Raw genomic sequence first — 15610 nt, 5'->3', positions numbered from 1 at the left:
ATAAAGACATACAGCAATAAAAGAGTGAGAGAGAAGATCAATGAATTGGGCATGTGGATATAATAAAAAGGAGAGAAAAAATTGATTTTTTAAAATTTAAACAACAAAATGTAAATTCTGAAAATCAAGGAGAAATGAATATAATTAAAAGTCTAAAATTAAAGCAAAAAATAAAATTTGGAGCTGGTTTAAAAAAATGGTAATAAAATAATCAAACCATTGGTTAATTTTATTTAAAAAGAGAAAGGAGATAACCACATTACATGCATCAAAATGATGTGGTTAAGTAAACCACAGATATAGATGAAATTAAAGTAATCATTAGGAGTTATTTCACCAAATTATATCCATGAAGAACTGACAACCCATGTAAAATGGATGAATTCTTGCAAAAAAATAAAATGTTTAGATTAACTGGAGGAAATAGAATACTGAAATTTTCTTAGGAGGAGGAGCCAAGATGACAGAGTAGAAAGATGCACATATGCTAACTCTTACCCCACAGTCCATAAAATACCTGTAAAGAAGAACTCTCAACAAACTCTAGAGCAGCAGAAGCCACAGAACAACAAGGCAGAGGAGATTCCTATCCCAGAGAGACCTGAAAGATAGACGGGAAAAGTCTGTCGCACACCGGCTGCGGAGCAGAGCCCAGAAGTGCCTTGGCCACCCAGGAACCAAAAGGAGCAGATCCAAGTGGGCTTCAGGGACAGAATTTCCACTGGCAGCTCAGATCCCTCAACCCACAGGTGCCAAAGGTCAGTGAGAGGGTATTTTCAGCTGGCTGAAAAGGGAGCAGGGTATCCCCATAACTCAGGCTTCCTCAGGAGGCAGCAGTAGAGGCAGCAGTGGATGAGTAGTAGCACCCATTACTACAAAGCAGGCAGTAGCCCCCGCATCCACTGTTGACTGCCTCATTGTAAACCTTCTGAGGGAAGTGAGCCCTGTGTGGTGGCCCTGCCCCCAACTGAGCAGCTGATTTTAATCTCACACTGAATAGCAGCTCTGCCCCTGCCTAAAACCCCTGAAGCTTTGGAGCAGCTCATCTGAATCTCAGCGCACAGTGCTGGCTTGGCAGGAACTGGAGGCTAGGTGGTTGTGGAGAGGAAACTCAGAAGTCAAGTAACTGGCTGGGAATAATGCCCCCAAAAAAGAAAAAAATAATAAGACCATAGAAGGTTACTTTCTTGGGGAACAGATGTCTCCCTCAATCCTTTCAGATGAGGAAGAACAAGGCATACTGTCAGAGGAAGTCAAGGCCTCTGCCTCCAGGGCCTCCAAATGGAAATTAAACTGGGCTCAGGCAATAGAAGACCTTAAAATACAAGTTAGCAGCTTACTAAAGGTGAATCAAAAAAATACTGAGGAAAACAACAGCTTTAAAAAGAGGCTACCACAATTGGAAAAAGAAGTCCAAAAAGCCAATGAGGAGAAGGAGGTTTTGAAAAGCAGAATTAGCCAAATGGAGGAGAAAGTTCAAATGCTCACTGAACAAAATAATTCTTTGAAAGAGAGAGTTGAGTTCAGGGAAATGAACGACTATGAGTTAAACCAAACAGTTAGTAAACAAAACCAAAAATTTGAAAAAGTAGAAGACAATGTGAAACATCTCTTTGGAAAAACAACTGACATGGAAAATAGATCCAGTAGAAACAGTATAAAATTAATGGACTACCTGAAAGTCATGATCAAAAAAAGAGCCTAGACATTATCTTCCATGAAATTATCAAGGAAAACTGCCCTGATGTTCTAGAACCAGAGGGCAAAATAAACATTGAGACTTCACCGATCACCTCTTGAAAGAGACCTAAACAGAGAAACTCCTAGGAATATGGTGGCCAAATTTCAAAGTTCCCAGATCAAGGAGAAAATACTGCAAGCAGGTAGAAAGAAACAATTTGAGTACTGTGGAAATACAATCAGGGTAACACGGGATCTGGCAGCTTCAAAATTAAGGGATTGAAGGGCTGAGAATGGGATATTTCAGAGGTCAAAGGAAGTGGAATTGAAATCAAGAATCACCTACCCAGAAAATAGGAGTAGAATACTTCAAGGGAATAAATTGTCATTCAGTGATAAAGAGGACTTTCAATCATTCATATTGAGTAAAAGACCAGATCTGTATAGAAAAATTTGATTTCCCAATACAAGAATCAAGAGAAGCATGAAAAGGTAAAAAGGAAAGAAAAATCACAAAAAACTCTCTAAAGCTGAACTGTTTACATTACTACATGGAAAGAAAATATTTTTAACTCTTGAATCTTTTCTCAGTATTTAGGTAGATGGAGAGATTGTACATACACACACATACATACACATATGTAGATAGAGAGTACAGTGTGTGTTATATCAGAAGAGATGATATCCACACACAAAAATAAAATAAAATAAAAATATAAGGGTGAAGGAGGAAAATACCAGGAAGAGAAAGGGAGAAATGGAATGGGGCAGGCTATAACTCAGAAAAGAGATAAGAAAAATCTCATTCAATGAGGAGAAAAGGGAGAAGGGGAGAGGTGAAAAATGAATCTACTGTCTCCACATGTGGCTGACGGAGGGAATAACAAGCTCACTAAATTTGATATGAAAATTTATATCACACCACAGGAAAGTAGGACAGGAGGTGACAAGTGGGGTGAAGGGAATGTTAGAAGGGAGGTCAAATGGGAGAAGGGAGTCCCTAGAAATAAACACTTTCGAGGAGAGACAAGGTCAATTGTGAGGAAAAAATAATGGGGAATAAAGTAGGAAAATGGACAATATAATTAGCATTACACAACATGATTATAATGGAAGTTCTTTGCTAAAGAATAAATATTTAGTCTGTATTGAATTGCTTCCCTTCTCAGTGGAGCTGGGGAGGGAAGGGGAAGGGAGAAAAGTTGGAATTCAAAATATTAGCAACAAATGGTGAGAATTTTCATTGCATATTATCAGGAAATAAGAACAACAGGGAATGGAGTATAGAAATTTATCTTGCCCTACAAGAAAAGACAGAAGATGGAGATAAGGGAAGGGTGGGGTGTGATAGAAGAGAGGGTACCTTGAGGGAAGGTGTAATCAGAATGCAAGGTATTAGGAAGCGGGGGAAGTGAAGTGATGGGGAGAAAAATTCTACATTTTACAAAGTGAGGTAAAAGAAATTAGTATTAAAACAATTGACTGGATTAATTACTGAGAATAAATCAACGGAATGTTTAGTTTGAGGAAAAGAATTTTAGTCTAAATTTCCCAGAGGAAGGTAACCTCGCGTAAAATTTGGCATTGATGGGAAGGTTAAGGTTTTAATGGTAAATTTGAACTAGAACATGTAGAAAAAGGCATGTAAGCCACTTAAGACTTGTCTCAAAAGATGTTCCTAAGCCAAAGTGAAATTATAATCACATTTGAAACTTGGTTATTGGAACTTGCCATTTTTAGATACTATGGGACTAATAAGTGACTGTTCTTCTGAGTCTCACTCTAGGTATGGGTAGCAAGAAAGGTGATCTGAGCCTCCAATCCATGATGCCAGTTAGCTAGTGAGATGCTGGTATGAACTGCAAAACGTGATTTCATGGGAAGGGAGGGAGAGTGGCTGCTCAGTCTGGGCTGAGGTAGGATTCTCCTGACTCAATTTCCGCATTGACACATGGCAGACTTTAAGCCTGACTCAAGGCAAGTGGACAATCTAATTCTGCCTGGAAATAACATGAAGTTGGGCAGATATTGTATCTCTGCAATGTCCCTACTCTTGGTGGCAATTTCCTATAGTCAAAAGGATTGTCAGCTTAATACCAGATATATTCAATTATAGATTATCGGCAGGGGAACATCCGAGGTTACATCTAAAATTAAACTATTAGACATAGGAGTTTAGACCAACAACAATAAATTAGGGTCCTTTAATTCTTAGTAATACTGTGGAGACAATTAGGTCAAGAGCTTGTGAAGTTAGCAACATAAATATTATTTGTGTCTCAGTTGGTTAATGTTTTAAAAAAATTCTTTTGTGGTCCATATTGTAAATGCTTTAAAAAGAAGTATCAGAGGCGGAGCCAAGATGGTGGAGTAGAAAGACGCACATACACATAGCTCCGAACCCACAACCCACAGATCGGCTACAGGGGAGCAACTCAGGGTGAACTCTGCACCCAGAGGCCACGTAATATTGGAGCGAGGGAGATTTCTGTTCCTGAGAGACCTGCAAACCTCTCGCGGGGGGTCCTTCGCGCTGCAGACTGGGCGCCGGGACTGGGAGCAGAGGGCAGCCCTGCAGCGGCTGCGGCACTGAGAGGAAAAGATCCGAGCGGGCTTCAGGGTCGGGATCTCCAGCAGCCACGTGGCTCCCTCCACCCACAGAGGGACCTGCAAACCTCTCGCAAAAGGTCCGTCACGCTGCTGAAGCAGAGCACAACCCAGCCCAGCCCAGACCTGCTGCAGCCAAAGCACCAAGAGAAACAGACCCGAGCAGGCTTCAGTGACGGGATCTCCAGCGGCCACACAAGCCCCCCCACCCACAGGTGACGAGGGTTGGTGAGAGAGTCTCTTTGGCAGGTCGAGAGGGGAGTGGGGTGCCCCCATGATTCGGGCCCCCCTCGGGAGGTAGAAGCTGAGAGGCGGCTGCAGACAGGGGCTCCCCAAGCGGGCGGGAGCCTGGATCCATTGTGGAAGGTCTGTGCATAAACCCCATGAGTGAACTGAGCCTGAGAGGTGGCCCTGCCCCGACCTGACCACCTGAACTTAATTCTCACACTGAATAGCAGCCCTGACCCCGCCAAAAGCCCTAAGGCGGGAAGGAGCATTTGAATCTCAGTCCCCAAACTCTGGCTGGGAGGACCAGGAGGCGAGGTGGGTGTGAGGAGAATATTCAGAGGTCAAGTCACTGGCTGGGGAGAATGCCCAGAAAAGGGAAAAGAAATAATACTATTGATGGCTACTTTCTTGGAGAACAGACATTTCCTCCCTTCCTTTCTGATGAGGAAGAACAATGCTTACCATCAGGCAAAGACACAGAAATCAAGACTTCTGTGTCCCAGCCCACCCAATGGGCTCAGGCCATGGCAGAGCTCAAAAAGAATTTTGAAAATCAAGTTAGAGAGGTGGAGGAAAAACTGTGAAGAGAAATGAGGGAGATGAAAGAAAAGCATGAAAAGCAGATCAGCTCCCTGCTAAAGGAGACCCAAAAAAATGTTGAAGAAATTAACACCTTGAAAACTAGCCTAATTCAACTGGCAAAAGAGGTTCAAAAAGCCAATGAGGAGAAGAATGCTTTCAAAAGCAGAATTAGCCAAATGGAAAAGGAGATTCAAAAGCTCACTGAAGAAAATAGTTCTTTCAAAACAAGAATGGCACAGATGGACGCTAAGGACTTTGTGAGAAAGCAAGATATCACAGAACATAGCAAGAAGATTGGAAAAATGGAAGATAATGTGAAATATCTCATTGGAAAAACAACTGACCTGGAAAATAGATTCAGGAGAGACAATGTAAAAATTTTGGGACTACCTGAAAACCATGATCAAAAGAAGAGCCTAGACATCATCTTCCTTGAAATTATCAAGGAAAACTGCCCTGAGATTCTAGAACCAGAGGGCAAAATAAATATTCAAGGAATCCACAGAACACCGCATGAAAGAGATCCAAAAAGAGAAACTCCTAGGAGCATTGTGGCCAAATTCCAGAATTCCCAGGTGAAAGAGAAAATATTGCAAGCAGCTAGAAAGAAACAATTCAAGTATTGTGGAAATACAATCAGGATAACACAAGATCTAGCAGCCTCTACATTAAGGGATCGAAGGGCATGGAATAGGATATTCCAGAAGTCAAAGGAACTAGGACTAAAACCAAGAATCACCTACCCAGCAAAACTGAGTATAATACTTCAGGAGAAAAAATGGTCTTTCAATGAAATAGAGGATTTTCAAGCATTCTTGATTAAAAGACCAGAGCTGAAAAGAAAATTTGACTTTCTAACACAAGAATGAAGAGAACCATGAAAAGGTGAACAGCAAGGAGAAGTCATAAGGGACATACTAAAGTTGAACTTTACATTCCTACATGGAAAGACAGTATTTGTAACTCTTGAAACATTTCAGTATCTGGGTACTGGGTGGGAGTACACACACACACACACACACACACATGCACACACGCACACATACATAGAGACAGAGTGCACAGAGTGAATTGAAGAGGATGGGACCATATCTTAAAAAAAAATGAAATCAAGCAGTGAGAGAGAAATATTGGGAGGAGAAAGGGAGAAATTGAATGGGGCAAATTATCTCTCATAAAAGAGGCAAGCAAAAGACTCATTAGTGGAGGGATAAAGAGGGGAGGCGAGAGAAAAACATGAGGTCTACTCTCATCACATTCCACTAAAGGAAAGAATAAAATGCACACTCATTTTGATAGGAAAACCTATCTCAAAATACAGGAGAGTGGGGGACAAGGGCACAAGCAGGGTGGGGGGGATGATAGAGGGGAGGGCATGGGGAGGAGAATGCAATCAAAGGTCGACACTCATGGGGAGGGAAAGGATCATAAGAGAATAGAAGTAATGGGGGACAGGATAGGACGGAGGGAAATATAGTTAGTCCTATACAACACAACTATTATGGAAATCATTTGCAAAACTACACAGATTTGGCCTATATTGAATTGCTTGTCTTCCAAGGGGAAGGGTTGGCGAGGGAGGGAGCTAAAGAAGTTGGAACTCAAAGTGTTAGGATCAACTGTAATGTTCTTACCACTAGGAAATAAGAAATACAGGTTAAGGGGTAAAGAAAGCTATCTGGCCCTACAGGACAAAAGAGAAGACGGAGACAAGGGCAGAGAGGGATGATAGAAGAGAGAGCAGATTGGTCACAGGGGCAATTAGAATGCTTGGGTCTGGGGGGGGGGAGGGGATAAAAGGGGAGAAAATTTGTAACCCAAAATGTTGTGAAAATAAATGTTAAAAGTTAAATAAAAATAAAAAAAAAGAAGTATCACCTGACCAAGAGTTTGAAATGTTTTATCTCTTATACACTGTGTTAAAAATGAAAAATAAAATTAAAGAAAAAGAATAAGGAAAAGGATGAAGGGGAGAAAAGAAAATAATTTTCTTAGAAAAAGAAATTGAAATGGGTACAGCCAAGATGGCAGAATAATGGCAGGAACTTTTTTGAGTGCTCCCCACAAACCCAGCCAAATACCAGTAAAAATGGCTTTAAACTAATTCTGGAGCTACAGAACCCACAGAATGATTTAGTGAAGCAAATCTCCATCACAAGACAGTCTGGAAGGTTTCCAGAAAGTGTCTATTGTGCTGCTGAACTCAGAGCAGAGTGCAGTGCCATGTGGGCTGAGCCAACACAGACGGGACCTGAACAGGACTTTCAGAGACTGAATATCTCACACCTGTGGGGGTTTTGAGACCTTACAACTGCAGAACACTAAGGAAAAATTAGAAAGTCAGTGGAAAAAAACTATGGGAGCAGTGTGAGAGAATAGTCTTCAGGTTCCAGACCCAGGGTAGTATAGAGGGAGGGGGTAGAGGAACCTACTGCAGCCCCAGCTGCAGTAGAGGAAGCTAGAGCCACTGTGGCTGGAGCTCTAGGCTTATAGATTATGGGGGGATCCGGTGGCTGACAGTATATCCCCAAGTCCCGCTGGAAGCAAAAAACTACCTTGACAAAGAGCTCAAAAGTCAAGTAAATGGCTGGGGAAATGAGCAAAAGCTGCAAAAAGAATCACATTTTGGAATCATACTTTGGTGACAAGGAAGACTAAAACATACAAACAGAAGAAGTCAAAGTCAAACCTCCTCCATCCAAAGCCTTCAAGAACACCATGAATTCATTTCAGGCCATGGATGAGCTCAAAAAAGATTTTTAAAATCATGTAAGACAAGTAGAGAAAAATTGGGAAGAGAAATGAGAGCAATGTAAAAAAAATCATGAAAAACGAGTCAACTGCTTGCTAAAGGAGACTCAAAAAATCCTGAAGAAAATAACACTTTAAATAATAGACTAGGTGGAGCCAAGATGGCAGAGTAGAAAGATACACATATGCAGGGTCTCCCCACCCAGCCCACAAAATACCTGTAGAGAGGGACTCTCAAAATATTTTGGAGCAGCAAAAGTGGAGAACAACAGGGTGGAAGAGATTTCCAGCCCAGGGTGACCTGAAAGATCCACAGGAAACATTGGTTGCACCAGATGCAGAGTAGATCACGGAGCCCAGCCCAACCTTGGCCTGGTGTAAGGCTTGTGAATAGCCCTCAGGGGCGGAATCTGCAGTCTCAGAATCCCCAGTTGCAGTAGCAGCAGGTCCACAGATCTTTCAACCCACAGGTACCAAAGGACAGTGACAGGGTTTTTTCAGCTGGCCAGGAAGGGAGAAAGACCTTCCCATAGCTCCAGCCACAGGCAGTGACCACAGAGGCCACATCAGGCAGGTGGCAGCAGTTCTCAGGGCAGCCCCTACAGCAACCCTCATACATTGTTGGATTGTAAAACCCCTGGGGGCACTGAGGAGCTGAGTCTTACCTCAGCCCTTTCTAAAGGGCCTGAGGTAGCTGATCTTTGTCTCACACTGAATGGCAGCCCTGCCCATCCAGCTAATCTGAAAATCAGCCCCCAGTACTGACTTTGTGGAACTGGAGGTTAGGTGGTTGTGGAGAAGTAACTGCTAAGATTCTGGACACAAAAATCTCTTCCTGCTTCCAGATCAGTGTACAAGCTGGATTGTGCCACCTTGGAGGAACTGAGATATTACAGGTTCCAGAGTATATCCAACTCTTGACAAAGCACACAAAAGTCGAGTGACTGGTTGGGAAAATGCCCAAAAAAATGGAAAAAAAATAAGACCATAGAAGGTTACTTCCTTGGTGAACAGATATCTTCTCCCATCCTTTTGGATGAGGAAGAACAATGCTTACCATCAGGGAAAGATGTAAAAGTCAAGACTTCTGTATCCCAAACATCCAAAATAAATATTCAATGGTCTCAGGCCATTGAAGAGCGCAAAAAAGATTTTGAAAATCAAGTCAGAGAGGTGGAAGAAAAACTGGGAAGAGAAATGAGAAAGATTCAAGAAAAGCATGAAAAGAGGGTCAACACCTTGCTAAAGGAGACCCAAAAAATGCTGAAGAAAATAAAACCTTGAAAAATATGCTAACTCAACTAGCAAAAGAGGTTTAAAAAACCAATGAGGAGAAGAATGATTTAAAAAACAGAATTAGCCAAATGGAAAAGGAGATTCAAAAGTTCACTGAAGAAAATAGTTCTTTCAAAATTAGAATGGAACAGATGGAGGTTAATGACTTTATGAGAAACCAAGAAATCACAAAGCAAAACCAAAAGAATGAAAAAATGGAAGATAATGTGAAATATCTCATTGGAAAAACAACCGACCTGGAAAATAGATCCAGGAGAGGCAATTTAAAAATTATGAGACTACCTGAAAGCCATGATCAATAAAAGGGCCTTGACATCATCTTTCATGAAATTATCAAGGAAAACTGTCATGATATTCTAGAACCAGGAGGCAAAATAAGTATTCAAGAAATCCACCAATCACAGCCTGAAAGAGATCCAAAAAAGAGAAACTCCTAGGAACATTGTGGCCAAATTCCAGAGTCCCCAGGTCAAGGAGAAAATATTGCAAGCAGCTAGAAAGAAACAACTCGAGTATTGTGGAAATACAATCAGGATAACACAAGATCTAGCAGCTTCTACATTAAGGGATTGAAGGGCATGGAATATGATATTCCAGAAGTCAAAGGAACTAGGACTAAAACCAAGAATCACCTACCCAGTAAACATGAGTATAATACTTCAGGGGAAAAATGGTCTTTCCTTGAAATAGAGGACTTTCAAGTATTCTTGATGAAAAGACCAGAGCTAAAAAGAAAATTTGACTTTCAAACACAAGAATCAAGAGAAGCATGAAAAGGTAAACTGCAAAGAGAAATCGTAAGGGACTTACTAAAGTTGAACTACTTACATTCCTACATGGAAAGACAATATTTGTAACTCTTGAAAACTTTTTTCATTCTCTGGGTAGTTGGTGGGATTACACACACACACACCCACACACACACACACACACACACACTCACACACATACAGACACACACACACACACACACACACATATATATATAGAGAGAGAGAGACAGAGAGAGACAGAGAGACAGAGAGACAGAAAGCACAAGGTGAATAGAATAAGATGAGATCATATCTTAAAAAATGAAATTAAGCAGTGATAGAGACATGTATTGGGGGGAGAAAGCGAGAAATGGAAGGGGGCAAATTATCTCTCATAAAAGAGGCATGTAAATGACTTTTCAGAGGATGGACAAAGTAAAGAGGTGAAAGAAAAAAACATGAAGCTTACTCTCATCACATTCGACTAAAGGAAGGAATAAAATGCACACTCATTTTGGTATGAAAACCTATCTTACAATACAGGAAAGTGGGGGAGAAGGGGATAAGCAGGGTGGGGGGGATGATGGAAGGGAGGGCATGGGGAAGAGGGAGCAATTCGAGGTCAACACTCAGGGGGAGGGACAGTATCAAAAAGAGAGAATAGAAGCAATGGGGGACAGGATAGGATGGAGGGAAATATGGTTAGTCTCACACAACACTACTATTATGGAAGTCATTTGCAAAACTTCACAGATATGGCCTATATTGAATTGCTTGCCTTCCCAAAGGGAATGGGTGGGGAGGGAGGTATGAAGAGAAGTTGGAACTCAAAGTTTTAGGAGCAACTGTTGAGTATTGTTCTTGCAACTAGGAAAGAAGAAATACAGGTAAAGGGGTATAGAAAGTTATCTTGCCCTACAGGCAAAAGAGAAGATGGGGATTAGGGAAGGGAGGGATGTTAGAAGGGAGGACAGGTTGGTGATGGGGTAATTAGAATGCTCAGTGTTTTGGGGTGGGGGAGGGGAGAATTGGGGAGAATATTTGGAACCCAAAAATTTTTTGGAAATGAATGTTGAAAACTTAAATAAATAAATTTTACCAAAAAAAAAAAAAGTAGACCAATGCAAATGGCAAAAGAAATCCAAAAAGCCAATGGGGAGAAGAATGCTTTGAAAACCAGAATTAGTCAGATGGAAAAGGAGGTCCAAAAACTCACTGAAGAAATTAATTCCTTAAAGATTTGAATTGAGCAAATAGAAAGTAATGACTTCATGAAAATCAAGAAATTATAAAAGGAAAGCAAAGGAATAATAAAAAAAGGAGACAATGTGAAATATCTCATTGGAAAAACAACTGACCTGGAAAATAGGTCCAGGAGAGACAATTTAAAACTTATGGGATTACCTAAAAGGCACTATCAAAAAAGGAGCCTAGAAATCATCTTACCTCCCTGATAGTCTAGAACCACAGGGTAAAATGAATATTATAAGAATCTGTCAAACCTTTCCTTAAAGAGATTCCAAAAAGAAAACTCCTAGGAATATTGTAGTGAAATTCCAGAGCTCCCAGATCAAGGAAAAACTATTGTAAGCAACCAGAAAGAAATAATTTGAGTGCTGTGGAAATACAATCAGGATTATACAAGATCTAGTATCTTCTACATTTAGGGATCACAGGTATTGGAATATGATATTCTGGAGTCAAAGAAGCTAGGAAGAAAACCAAGAATCACCTGTCCAGGTAAACTGGATATAATACTTAAAGGGGAAAAATGTTCATTCAATAAAACAGAGGACTTTCAAGCATTTTTTAAAAATTAAATTATATTAAATTTATTTTTTAAAATTTATTTATTTATATTAATTTTTCATTTCCACAAAATTTTGAGTTCCAAATTTTCTCCCCATCTCTCCCCTCCCCCCACCCCAAAATGCAGAGCATTCTAATTACCCCTACCACCATTCTGTACTCCCTTCTAACATCCCTTCCTCCCCTTATCCCCATCTTCTCTTTTGTCCTATAGGGCAAGATCAATTTCTATACCTCATTACCTGTATTGGGGTAATTATCTTATTTCCCAGCTGTATGCAAGAACAGTACTCACCAGTTATTCCTAAAGCTTTCAGTTTCAACTTCTCTTCCTTCCTTCCTCCCCACCCATCACCACTGAGAAGGCAAGCAATTCAATATAGGCTATGTATGTGTAGCTTTGCAAATGACTTCCATAATAATCATGTTGTGTAAGACTGAGTATATTTCCCTCTATTCTATCCTGCCCCCCCATTTCCTCTATTGTCTCTTTTGACCTTGTCCCTCCTCAAGAGTATTGACTTCTAATTACTCCCTCCTCCCATTGCCCTCCCTTCCAGCATCCCTCCCACCCTCATCATCCCTTTCTGCCCCACTTTCCTGCATTGTAAGATTGGTTTTCATACCAAAATGAGTGTGCATTTTATTCCTTCTTTGAGAAAAATATGATGAGAATAAGCTTTATATTTTCCCTTTTCCCTCCCCCATTTTCCCTCCATTGAAAACTGTTTTTTCTTGCCTCTTTTATTAGAGATAATTTGCCCTATTCTATTTCTCCCTTTCTCATCCCAATATATTCCTCTCTCATCCCGTAATTTTACTTTTTTAGATATGATCCCTTCCTATTCAACTCACTCTGTGCTCTCTGTCTCGTTGTCTCTCTCTCTCTCTCTCTCTCTCTCTCTCTCTCTCTCTCTCTCTCTCTCTCTCTCTCTCTCTCTCTCTCTCTGTGTGTGTGTGTGTGTGTGTGTATAATGTCACCAACTACCCAGATACTGAAAAAACTTTCAAGAGTTACAAATATTGTCTTTCCATGTAGGAATGTAAACAGTTCAGCTTTAGTAAATCCCTTATGATTTCTCTTTCCTGTTCACCTTTTCATGCTTCTCTTCATTCTTGTGTTTGAAAATGACATTTTCTTTTCAGCTCTGGTCTTTTTATCAAGAGTGCTTGAAAGTTCTCTATTTCACGGAAAGACCATTTTCCCCCCTGAAGTATTATACTCAGTTTTTCTGGGGAGGTGATTCTTGGTTTTAATCCTAGTTCCTTTGACTTCTGGAATATCTTATTTCTGCCCTTTGATTCCTTAATGTAGAAGCTGCTAGATATTGTGTTATCCATGATTGTATTTCCACAATGCTCAAATTCTTTCTTTCTGGTTGTTTGTAATATTTTCTCCTTGACCTGGTAACTCTGGAATTTGGCTACAATTTTCCTAGGAGTTTCTCTTTCTGGGTATCTTTCAGGAGGTGATTGGTGGATTCTTTCAATATTCATGTTGCCTTCTGGTTGTAGAATATCAGGGCAATTTTTCTTGACAATTTAATGAAAGGTGATGTCTAAGTTCCTTTTTGATCATGGATTTCAGGTATTCCTATAATTTCTAAATTGTCTCTCCTGGATCTATTTTCCAGGTCAGTTGTTTTTCCAATGAGATATTTCACATTATCTTCCATTTTTTCATTCTTTTGGTTTTGTTTTGTGATTTCTTGGTTTCTCATAAAGTCATTAGCTTCCATCTGCGCCATTCTAATTTTTTTAAGAACTATTTTCTTCAGTGAGCTTTTGAACTTCCTTTTCCATTTGGCTAATTCTGTTTTTGAAAGCATTCTTCTCCTCATTGGCTTTTTGAACCTCTTTTGCCAATTGAGTTAGCCTGTTTTTCAAGGTGTTATTTTCTTCAGCATTTTTTGGGATCTCCTTTAACAAGTTGTTGACTTGTTTTTCATGATTTTCTTGCATCTCTCTCATTTCTCTTCCCAATTTTTCCTCCACCTCTATTACTTGATTTTCAACATCCTTTTTGAGCTCTTCCATGACCTGAGACCATTGAATATTTATTTTGGATATTTGGGATACAGAAGCCTCGACTTTTATATCTTTCCCTTATGGTAAGCATTGTTCTTCGTCATCTGAAAGGATGAGCGAAGATATCTGTTCACCAAGAAAGTAATCTTCTATAGTCTTATTATTTTCCCATTTTTTGTGCATTTTCCCAGCCAGTTATTTGACTTTTGTGTCCTTTGTCAAGAATAGGGTATACTCTGGGAATCTGTAATATCTCAGTTCCTCTAAGGTGGCACAGTCTAACATGTACACTGATCTGGAAGTAGGGAGAGATTTTTGTGTCGAAAAATACATAAGGAACTGGGCCAAATTTATATAAAAATATAGCCTTTCCCTAATTGATAAATGGTAAAAAGACATGAATGAGCTGATTTCAGAAGAATTAATCTAAGCTATCAATTGTTACATGAAAAAATGCTCTAAATCACTACTGATTAGATAAATTCATATTAAAACAACTTTGAGATACTACCTCATACACATCAGGTTGAATAACATGATTGAAAAGTAAAATGGAAAATTCTGCTTGAGATTTGGAAAATTTAGGACACTGATGCACTATTGGTGGGTTTATGAACTACTTCACCTATTCTAGAGAACAATATATAACTGTTCCTCAGTCACTATAAAATTGTGCATACCCTTTGACTAGCAATATAGCTACCAGATGTGTATTTCAAAGAGATCAAAGAAAAGAGATAACTATCTATTTGTACAAAAATAATATTTATAACAGCTCTTTTTTGGTGGCAAAGAATTGGAAAAGAAGAGGATGCCCATCACTTGGGAAGTGGCTGGACAAGATGTGATATACGATTGAGACAGTTTACCCTACTGTACTATAAGAAATAATGAGCAGGATGATTTCAGAAAAAGCTTTTGAGTCTTCTAAGAACTACTGCAAAGTGAAGTCAATGAAACCAGAAGAACATTCTACAGAGTAACAGCAATGTTGTAATGAGAATCAAATGTGAAAGACTTAACTACTCTGATCAAGACAATGATTCAAAACAATTACAAAGAACTTGTGATAAACAATGCTATTCACCCCCAGAGAGAGAAATGTACTCAGAATGCAAATTGAAACACTTTTTTCCTCTTTATTTTTCTTGTTTTTTTTTCTTTTGTTTTGTTTTGGTCTGTATTTCCTTTGGAAGATGGCTAATATGGAATATTTTGCAAGACTTTACATCTACATTCAATATCAATTGTTTGCCTTCTCAAGAAGAGGTGAAGGGTTGGAGGGAGGGAGGGAGAGATTGTGTAAATATAAAATTTGAAAATATGAATATTAATTTTTAGATGTAATTGGAAATATTTCACAAAATAAATAAAATACATATTTAACAAAAAATCGTAGAAAAAATCCAGAAGAGACTTTAAAGGTCATCAATTCAAACTCCCACATTTTACATTTAGAAAAATTGAGGTAAACAGAGGTTAAATGACTTTTTCAGTGTCACAGAGGTATTAAATATTTGACATCTGATTTGAATCAGGATCTGGCCTCCTGATTACAAGACAAATACTTTATTCACTGTGCCATATAGCTGTTTAAAAGAGAATGACCTAAATAGGTATTAAACCCATTGCTTTCTTGCTAAGAATGTTCCCTCCACTGAAACAGATTATAATCTTTTGATGACTCAATTTATTGTCTTCAAAACCTAAGGGGGAGTTATTATTTTTATTTGGTATTTCATAATATGGCTATTTCCATTACTATTCAAATAAAGTCCTACAATTTTATCATCCATCAACCAACATAGTTGTGAGCCTGGACATTAGATGAGTGACATGCAGAAATACATCCTGGAGACTATCAGGTGAGATTTTCA

Source organism: Notamacropus eugenii, chromosome 2 (genome assembly GCF_028372415.1).
Source record: "Notamacropus eugenii isolate mMacEug1 chromosome 2, mMacEug1.pri_v2, whole genome shotgun sequence".
Lineage (NCBI taxonomy): Eukaryota > Metazoa > Chordata > Mammalia > Diprotodontia > Macropodidae > Notamacropus > Notamacropus eugenii.
Note: the sequence above shows the minus strand (reverse complement) of the source record.